The sequence below is a fragment of the Sturnira hondurensis genome, unplaced genomic scaffold (genome assembly GCF_014824575.4).
Source record: "Sturnira hondurensis isolate 20B ecotype Veracruz unplaced genomic scaffold, ASM1482457v3 Scaffold0000167, whole genome shotgun sequence".
NCBI classification, from domain to species: Eukaryota; Metazoa; Chordata; class Mammalia; order Chiroptera; family Phyllostomidae; genus Sturnira; species Sturnira hondurensis.
Window position 1 is genome coordinate 4,035,436 of NW_028072798.1, and position 10,452 is coordinate 4,045,887.

A 10,452-nucleotide genomic window follows, 5' to 3' on the forward strand; every position below is an offset into this window, starting at 1 on the left:
AAACTCTGAGCTTTTAAAGCAATATGTTGGGAGAGAGACAGGAAGTATATATTAGGATTCCCAGGTCTTTTAAACATGCAATTTAAAGCATTTCTCCCTAGCAATCAGTTTCTTTAATTGCCTGCTGAGTGATCTGGGATAAGCCTCACTCTGCTTACACACTGCTTTTGTGTCTTTAGATAACAAAGATCTCTTTCCTCAGCATATTTCAGAACGCCCTAAGGAGGGCTGGGTAATTTGGAGTACTTCACATGTATCCGATGCAATGACAGTGATTGGATGCAGATATTTTTGAAATGCAGGTCAATTCAGTATTGAAAAATACTTTTTAAAAGGAAAAAAAAGAAAAATGCATGTTGCATTGACAAATAATGAAGTGGGATTAGAGAAGGCAGGTGAGTCAGCATTTCTCCATTAATTAGTGCAAAACTCTAAGCAGATTTCCTTTAAAAAATTGAAGGTCACATCTTAGTGTTCTCCAAAGAGCGAACGGTTATGCCATAAACTCCAAAAGTAGCATAAGGAAATAAAGTTCACCAAGTACAAAACAGGGCTCTCACTGCATACAAAATTAAATTAAATTACAAAATTTGTAAATCCATCAATAAACTCAAAATGTGTGGGGGGGGCATTGCATAATATATCATTTGTTACTAATTGAGTATTATCCTCCATTTTGTATTTGATAGAAAATGTTTATAATAAAGATGACAAAGGAGAAAATCAATAATATAAAACCCAAATATTTTAAGAGAAAATTGGTAATAAAAGACACAAAAAGATAATTCCAGAAAACAGAAAACTAATACGGTCAGTAATCATATGGAAATATTAAGCTGCCATGGCAATCAAAATAACATAAATTAAAGTTTTTTTCTTTTGATTGGTAAACAAAAACACTAAATTTAACATATGCTATATCGTTACACACATAGACAAATAAAAATTTTGGAACTTTAATACCAATATAATATATTCTGAAATTTATTTCAGGGGAATTTTGCAACATATATTGAACACATTTCAATTAGCAATAATTGTGCCTCAGATAAACCTCATTAGCTACAATATTGCCACTGTGAAAGCTTTATATATTGAATACATTCATATTAATTTATTTTATCTCAGCCACTTGCCTTCTTCCATTATATGGATAGAGCTGTTCACATGTGTAAATATATATGAAGAAGTGTGTTCATAGCACTTTTATTTATATTACAGATAAGTCAAAAAGAATCTAAATGTCCTATAATAATATATAAAGTTCTGATGAAAATGTTTATTTCTTCATTTGGAAGTCTATTATATATTAATAAGTGAGAATAACAGGTTGTAGCATTGTATATATTATATTTTTCTTATATACGTGTGTGTATAAAATATATAAGATACACATATAGTTATATTTATATGTGGGTATCTGTAGGCAGAGAAATAAGGGGAGAGAGAGCATACGCCTCAATGGTAAAGTGATAGTAGTGAGTATCTGTCTGTGCCTAGTTGGCATGCAGTCTTATTTACATTTTTAAATAATCTTAGTGTAGCCCAGAGGACACGTGTAAAAACTTACAATGATAAATAAAATGGAAAGTTGCACACATTGTAATTCTGGTTATCTGCTCTGAACAGACTGATAATACAATGTGACTTCTATCCAGAAGTATTTTGTAGTATGCCAGGAACAAGAAGACTTGTTACTAATTGCTTACTGCACAGGAAGTTGATTCAAAATGATATTACCTATTTTCTGATTTTAGAATATATGTACCTTTTTAGTTCTTTCTCCCCCCAGTGGGGTTGCTAACTTTTAATATGACCTCTGGACATTGCATTATTCCCAACTCTACTTGTGATAATGGGCCATGTGCTCAGTAGAGATTAAGAGGTTACACTGGATTTTCTCCATTTAATTTAGATTAGTAAGAATAAGCAATATTGGGGGCTTCATTTGCATGCACTGAACTAAATGGCATAAACTCATAAGATATAATTGTCTTGAACTAGTGAGACAAAAACTGTTCACTGGTAATTCTATTAGGAGGCTGATAGGGAATGAATGTTTGTGTCCCCCCCGAATTCATACATCAAAGCCCTAATACCCAATGTGATGGTATTTGGAGATCAAACCTGCAAGAGGTAATTTACGGTTCCCTGAGGTCATGTGGGTGGGGCCCTGTTCCTACTGGATTAGTGTCTTCCTGAGAAGAAATACCAGAGAGCTTGCATTCTCTCTCCTTGCACACACACAAAAGAGCACACAGCAGGTTGGCAGCTGCCTGAAGGCCAAGAGAAGAGACCTCAGCATGAAACCTACCTTGTCATCACCTTGACTTTGGACTTCCCAATCTTCAAAACGGTGAGGAGTAAATTGCTTGTGGTCAAAGCCACCAGTGTGTGGTGTGCTGTTGTGGCAGCCTGGCTGCCTGGGACAGACGCACGCTGGCCTTCAGGAAGTGGGCTAAGAGCAGGAACCATGAGAGCTGTAGGGAAAAGAGAGGCGAGAGAGCAGTAAGAAGGTTGCCCAGCCTCTGCTGGACACAGGACCCAGTTTTAGTTTACCCATCAGGTGATAGACGGCAATCTACATATGGAAGTAACCGCCAAAAACACATGCATTTATTTACTCTATGGGCATTAAATAGTATTGAACCAAATGCTCATTATCAGCATCAAATTTCCCCTAGAATTAAGCAATTTTAATATACTTTTAAAAATAAAATAAGTAACTGATGTTGATGCCATGAAACACTTAAGTAACGTTAGTTGAGACTGGATAAGTCTATCCATCTACAGAAATAACAGTGGAAGAGAGACAAGCAGAACCGATTTGTCTTCTGGGTCTGATGTCTGATATCTAAATAAACGTGTCCATTTTAAATGTGTTTTCTTTTTAAAAATATTGTCAGGACACTTAAAAGACACAGTTGATTCCATGCATCTTGTTTCTTTTATGCTTACTGGAAATATATATCATTTGAGTTGATCAGTTGATGTTAATCATTTGAGTTAATGATTTATAAGCTGATCTGACTATCAAGACAATACTACTAGCAACATCTCTGGAATAAAGTTTTAAATACCAAATTTCCCTAAAGGCTTTTTGGTTTATACTCTAGCAAGTCAAAGAGTGACCATAAGACCTAAGTTCTTGGGTAATTCTTTTACTTATATATACATTCTGTTTTGTCCAACTCTTTCAGGGCAGGAATAATCATTTTAATGTATCAGTTTCTTTTCTCCTCTTTCAACACCCTTCCCCCAAATCACTTATTTGATCGTGTACACTTTTTTTTTCATTTTTAGCCACGTTGTTGTACTAGTTTATCAAAATAGAGTGAAAAGTGTATATTCATAATAGGGATAGAAGACTGAGGAAGCAAATGCCAATTTTTTTTCACTAACGCAATAAGCTTGACTTTTTACATTACATTTTGATGTACATTTTTTCCTTTCCCAATTTTTTCTAATTCAGTATTTTTGTTGCTGACCTTGTGATGATCAGCTGGATTCCCAGCCATCAGCTTTGTCTTCCTGGGCTCTTCCCAGAGCTGCCCGCATGCCTCCCATCGGAAGCAGAAGCCCTCTCTGCTCAGAGAGGCGCCCAAGCCGCCTGGGACTGGGCTCAGCCTGCCCTGCGGCAGAATCACCCACCACAGAAAAACGTGTGCATCTCCTCTAATTTGGAAGAGGCTCAAACGACCCATGGAGAGGTAGGTGGGGCTGAGGGAAGTTTTCTCAAAAGGAATTAGGGCATGAACAGTGTAATGATAATGATGACTTTTCCTGCCTTTTTGCACAAATTACCCTAAAGGGAGAAATGGAGAAGTGGATGAAGGAGTACCGCTCTGGAGTTGAATGTCCATTGTCTGCACTGGAGCTGAATCACAAGCGCTGCTTCCCCACCCCCGCCGTCCCCCCCAAGTAACTAGGTTGGTTTCAAATCCTTCAACCCTCCCTAACTAAGTTACCCATGCATTCAAAGTTCTGAACAATTGAAAAATGTAGGTATTCCTTTAAAAACATATGCATTTCTCCTTAAGAAAAGGGAAGGGGGAGTGATATATAGAATTATACATGTGAATCTAAAGAAAACCAGGGATTTAGAGCAGAGAACTAGACAGTGTTGCGATTCTATTTTTATCCGACTTTTACTGCTACTTTCAGCCAATCCCCTACATTCTCTGACTTAGTTTTAGACTTGGTTTCATCATTTAAAATGAGGTTAATGATCTTTCTCAGAAGGCAAAATACAATTTATTCAGCCTTCGCTAATATTAGTCAGCCACTTCATGACAAATAAAACGTCATTATTATTTAACAGCAAAGGTTGTTTAAAAACTGCTGAAATCTACTCGAAATATTCTGTCTGAATCTATAAGCATTCAATTAAATTTCATTTAATGCCCACAGAGCAAATGCATAACTTTTAGCGCCTAATCCTCACTAGGGTTGGCAAAAAATAATTACCTTAGACTGAACTCTTGGGTTGGCCAAAAAGTTTGCTTGTTTTTTCCATAGGATGGCTCTAGTAGTGCTTACTTGTCTTTAACTCCATTTGAAACAGTTTTGTTAGGTTGCATTGTGACAGCTGTCATATCACTGTGCATTAAAAAAACTTACCAAAATTGATGAGTTATTGTGTAGCCATTTTAATACTGAAGATGGGAGAAAATATGCAACATTTTTGGCATTTTTGCCGTATTATTTCAAGAAAGGTAAAAACATAACTGAAATGTACAAAAAAGATTTGTGCAGTGGATGGAGAAGGTTCCGTGAGTGATCAAATGAGTCAAAAGTGGTTTGCGCGGTTTCCTGCTGGAGATTTCTCCCTGGACGATGCTCCATGTTGCGTAGACCAGTTGAAGTTGATAACAATCAAATCGAGACATTAACTGAGAACGATCAATGTTATTCCACATGGTAGATAGCCAATATACTCAAAATATCCCAATCAAGAAAGTTATTGGTGAAAATGAGAAATATGGTTTTCTGTGAAAATGAGAAATATGTATTATTTTATGAAAAAAAAACCATATGGACTTTTGGCCAACCCAATAAAATCTAACACATGCTAGGCACTTCGGATTGAAGTGAGGGCCAGGGAGAAGGGGCATTGATTTCCATAACTGAGTTTTGTGTGTAAAATTAAATCGACCTTAAAATATTAGGAAGAGAAGTATTTTGGCCTCTTGGTCATTTACTGATTTCATTTGGATATATGTCACCCTGTTATCCTTCAAATAGAAAAAGCAAAAAATAAAAAAATATCAATGAACTGATGCAACCATATGGAATTCTAGACTAGGAAACTAGAAAGAAAGTAGATCAGCGGTTGCTTTGTCTAGTTGGCGAACTGGATGGGGGATAAGGACATGGGGCTTCCTTTCAGGTAATTAAAAATATTCTAAAATTGACTATGATGATGTGTGCACATGTTTGTAAATTACTAAAAACTATTGAATTGTATACTTTAAATGAGTGAACTCCATGGTATATGAACTATATCTCAATGAAGCCCTTTAAATTTTTTTAAAAAGGTAAACTAGCCATATACAATTTTAAGGTATGTTCTTCTTTCTCCATTTTCTGAAAGTTGTTTTAATCTTTCTATCCTTCCTCCCATCCATTCTGATAGTCTATAACTTTTAATAAAAATAAATGTAGCTTACTTATGATTATTTGAACCATCTTATTCACCCTACTTCTTTAGTTATTTTTTTTTCTTTTTTTTTTACTCTCTTTTAATTTTCATTTGAGGTTCTTTGTTTTTTCTCACTTCTTTTTTGTTCTTCCCCCAAGTAAGGTGACATATTCTTTAGTTAAATTGAACATGCACAGTTACCTTTAAAAGCGCTAACGGGAAATCACACAATGCCCTCCTTCTCTAGAAACACACAGTTCTTAGGTTGCGTGTCTTAGGCTCTGCCTTCGAGATGTACATGAAATTGTTTTGCGTTTGAATTCTGTGTGGCATCTGACTTGTTAAGCCTATGTGCTCCATGTTGCTAGGTTTGTGTGGCCGGCTCCGTGTTGACCTGTGTGGGCACATGTTCCTTTATTTTACTCCCAGTGCCCACTTGTATCTTAGATCTGCTCTTCTTGAATTCTGTTCTTTGAAAATTTCTTTGGCACGGGTATTCTTGTTGAAATGAAACCGTGTATCATTCTTGTTGTTACAAGTGTTTTTTATACAAAATTCTAGATTGAGAGTTACTGTTTGTATGTTCTTTAAAGATATTGATCTACTCTACTGGCTTCCAGGGTTACTGCTGGGATGTCAACTGTTTCTCAGTTGACTTGTTAAACTTTAAATTGCGATTTTTCTAAAAAATACATTCACCCACCTTCAACATCGCTTCTTTGTCTTGGGTATCTGTATGTTTTCTGTACTGTGTACATAGAGGTCAATTTCTTTGTATTTATCTTGCTTGAAATTTATTGAGTCTCCTAAAACTGAAGATTTATCTCTCAACAATTTTTTAAAATTATGTCATTGTATACAGAGTCTGGTACAAATAACACCCCTTTTTTATTACAAAAATTTTTGTTACAAAATCATAAGCATGCAATTCTGTAACATAAGAGTATCATACTCAAACATACCATATGACATTTTAGGTGAAATGTTCAAATTAAAACTATAAATTATTATACCCCTATTATTATCATCCCAACCACACTCAAGCAGGCATTACTTCTGCTGGACTCTATATTTTAATATTGTCTATCCTCCCAATTCTTTTAAATTTTCTTTTCACTTAAAATGCCTGTTAGGTGGATGGACCCTTCCATCCACCAGGTGTCTTAAGCTCTTTTTCATACATTCCATCTCTTTGTCTCTTTGTTACATTCTGGACAATTCTTCATACATACGATTCACTCATTCTTTCTCAAGCTGTATGTAATCTTCTATGAAGCCTATTTTTTAGATTTTATTTTTTAATGATTATACATTTTTTAAAAATTTTTAATAGTTTTTTTTAATGTCCCTACTTAAGAACATCTGTTTTAGAATCACTGTGGTTACTATTAATACTCAGGTGGCAGTTTTCTCCTGGCACAGCACCGCTCTGAAGACAACAAAGGACACATTGCAATGGAAACTGACAACCATTCATTTGCCTTCCTCTCAGTTTCTCTGGCCATGGTGGGCTCCGAACTGTCCCTGAAAACACCCAGACTCAAACAAATTCATAGGCTGAAATCTTAAGGCCCCGGGTGATGGTATTGGGGAGGAGGCGTCTTTGGGCTATGCCGAGATCTTAAAAGTAGTCATAACGAGGCCATAATCCTCACCATGGTATTAGTGCCCTCATAAAAAAAGACCCTGAGGGCTCCTTGGCCCCTTCTGCCAAGGGAGGACATAGGGAGAAGTTGGCAATCTGCAGCCCAGGAGAGGGCTCTCTTTTGCCCATACCCTGATCTCATACGTCCTGCTACCAGAACTGTGAGAAACAACTTTCTGTTGTTTACAAGCTACTCCGTCTGCGACATTTTTTAAATAGCACCCTGAATGGGCTAAGACAGGTCTTTCTATGAAGTAGGACATTTCACAACAAATCAGTTGTTGATAATCTCTCCTGGTCAGTGGATTAGCAACTTCAACAATATCTGTAACGACATAGCTTGGCTAAATAAAAACTAGCTAACAACCTTTAGACTTCTATCTCCCTTTGGGCTGGAACCCTTTGTTGGAGAAGTTGTTCGGGGGTCTTCGGCAGGCGTGATGGCAGCTCCCTTATACAATTGTAAGGGTGCAGTTTCCCCCCTGATGTAACTGCTGGGGGATGAAGCAGTGATCACACAGCTCAGAAACACGCCAGCAAGAAACACTGAAGCGTCCACCGGCCCATGCTGTGGCTGGCATTTAAAAAAAAAGTCTCAAACCATGAAAAACAATCATATTCAACAATTCCTCTGAGAATCTGTTGAAGAGGTGGTGGATAACTAGAAAGTACATCTTGTGTGGGATTCCAGATATGCCTGCAGCTGCCTGGCTTCAGGGGTTTCTCTGTGGTCCTCTCTTTGAAATCTCAATGGGGAAAGCTAGTTCCTAGTATCAATTATAGCTTCAAAAAGCCCATGGCATTTTCAAAAAAAATTGTGTCTTTGGTAATGTACAAGTTGAGTCAAATCCTTATTAATTTTTTAGAGTTCTGGTCTCCTAAGTAAAGGGTGCAAAAATAACAAATTGGGATATGGCAAGAAAAATGAGAATTTATGTCTGTACTTGTCTTTATTATATCATTATTTTAAACTCCATATTTTATATGTTTATGATGTCTAGAATGTAATATAAAGTTCTTTGGTATATAGAATATATTGAGAGTTACAGGTTAGAGATATAAACATTAGGATGTTATAGATTTTTTAAGAAATACAATTATTCCTACCTCATTTTTGTCTGAAATTTCAAAAGATTTTTTTTTAAAAAGAAGCCCAAACAGTAAAATGTAGAGGGCAAATATCCTTATATTCGTGTATTCAGAATTGTGAACCGATTATGCAATCCTTAGGTCAAGACTATTAAAGAGTTAAGGATAAGATGATAGAAACAAGTAGGACTGCTGTGGTGTATTTTCTCCTTACTTCATGGGAAAAAAGTAGAATTTCCTTCCCTCTCACTTGAACCTGAATGAGAGGGGTTTTAAGGAGATCACCTCACATGCTGGCTTTTTATCCAGTGTAATTCGGAAGACACAATGGATTCGCACCTGAATTGCACTTGCAAGTATGTTTAAGACTTTGATGTTTGCCAGCTCAGTGGACCAGGCAAGTATCCCGAAATTCTATGACAAATACTCAGTAATATATTATGAAAGAATGCATGTAATGGATGAAGAAAGATATAATTTATCTCAGAAGGGAGTCTTCTGAGCTCATTCCTTATACACCTCCACACACCAGGCCACCTGCGTGTTTGGTGGGAGGGCTCCTGTTGGACAGCCCTGATGCTGTCACTTCTCTGCTTTCCACAAGGGTAACAGATGGATCTTTGGGCACAAACAGAATTTATTTGTCTATTGACTGAGAGAAGCTGTCCCTCCTTGAGTCTGCTCGTGGGCTTGCTGAAGTTCAGACTTTCCCAGAGGACTCTGGAAGTCCTGAAGCTTCGTCTCTAAATCAGATTCTAGTTGCCTTGTGGGCCCTTCATTCAAGTCTGGATATTCCCTGGGACAGCCTTTTCTAGGCAGCTCAACAGGAGCCACAGGAAGGCAAGAAGGGCTAGAGGCAGGCTGATGGGGACGTCAGTTTTAGTTGGAATCTGTGCACTGTGCTGATGTGCAGACAAAATCACTGGGTGAGTATCAACAGTAACGACAACAGTATTACAGAACAGATGCTCCTGAAACTGATGGGGATGTTAAGAAAAGAAACTATTAAAATTTTAAAAAATACAATCATTAAAAAATAAAATCCAAAGGAAAGGCTTAATAGCAGATTACATATAGCTGAAAAATTAATTAGTTGCAAGTATGAAGAAACTATCCAGAATGCAGCAGAAAGACAAAGAGATAAAAAGTAGGAAAAAGACTTTAAGCGATGTATACTTTGTCTTTAACAGTCACTAAATGAGCATTTCAAAGAAAAAACAAATCTGAAAGAATGGGAGAGACAATAAATTCAATAAACATTATAAAAAGAATTATTTTAAAATAAGTCCTTAATTTCAGAAAACAATGCATTTCAAGCAAGAAAAATAAAAAGCAATTGATCTCTTTACATACACCCAGTAAAAATGTAGGCTACCAAAAGCAAAGTGATGACATTGAAGGCAGCTAGAAGTCGCTTTTCAAAAAATCACACTGAGAAGTATAACAATCAAACTCGGAAACAGGTGACTTCTCAGCAGAAACACTGGGAGTCAACAGGGTGGAGCAATATCTTCGTGGTGTCAACAAGGCATAACTAACAATCCAGAATTTCATATGCAGAAAAAATATTTAAAACCAAGATAAAATGCATTAGCAGATCAACAAGAACAGGGAGTTCACCACCAAAAAACAGAAAAAAGAAAACAAATTGTAAAGATTATTTTGCCTGCGTTTTGTTAAATTAACTAAATCAGGAGGTCGTTGGACTGAGGCGGCTCTAATGCTTGAACAGGCTCGATCTAAGTCTGCAGATGCTTCGAAGGGAGGAAATCAGAACCTAAGGAAAAGCGACCACACACGCCCAACTAGGTTTTCCCAAATAATAAACTGCTTCTGCTTTAGCTGATCAAATTATTCCCTTGCTTTGCTTCTGCTTCTTGGCTGTAAAAATCTTCCCCCAAAGCCTACAGAGTGCTTCGAATGATTTCCTCTTTGATATTGTCTGATTAAAGTGGATTTTCACTCCAATAAATCCTTAAAAATTTTAACATGCCTACACTTGTCTTTTAGCAGTTTAATATTTAGTAGCTTCCATACTATGTATACTTTGCCTTTATCATGTTTCTAAGATAAAAAA

The 10,452-nt window shown here is 36.6% G+C and overlaps 1 pseudogene; it reads right to left on the minus strand.

The window, feature by feature from the left end:
* Window positions 1-963: 963 nt before the first annotated feature.
* Window positions 964-1,088, minus strand: LOC119001804 (uncharacterized; annotated as a pseudogene).
* Between the last annotated feature and the right edge of the window lie 9,364 nt (window positions 1,089-10,452).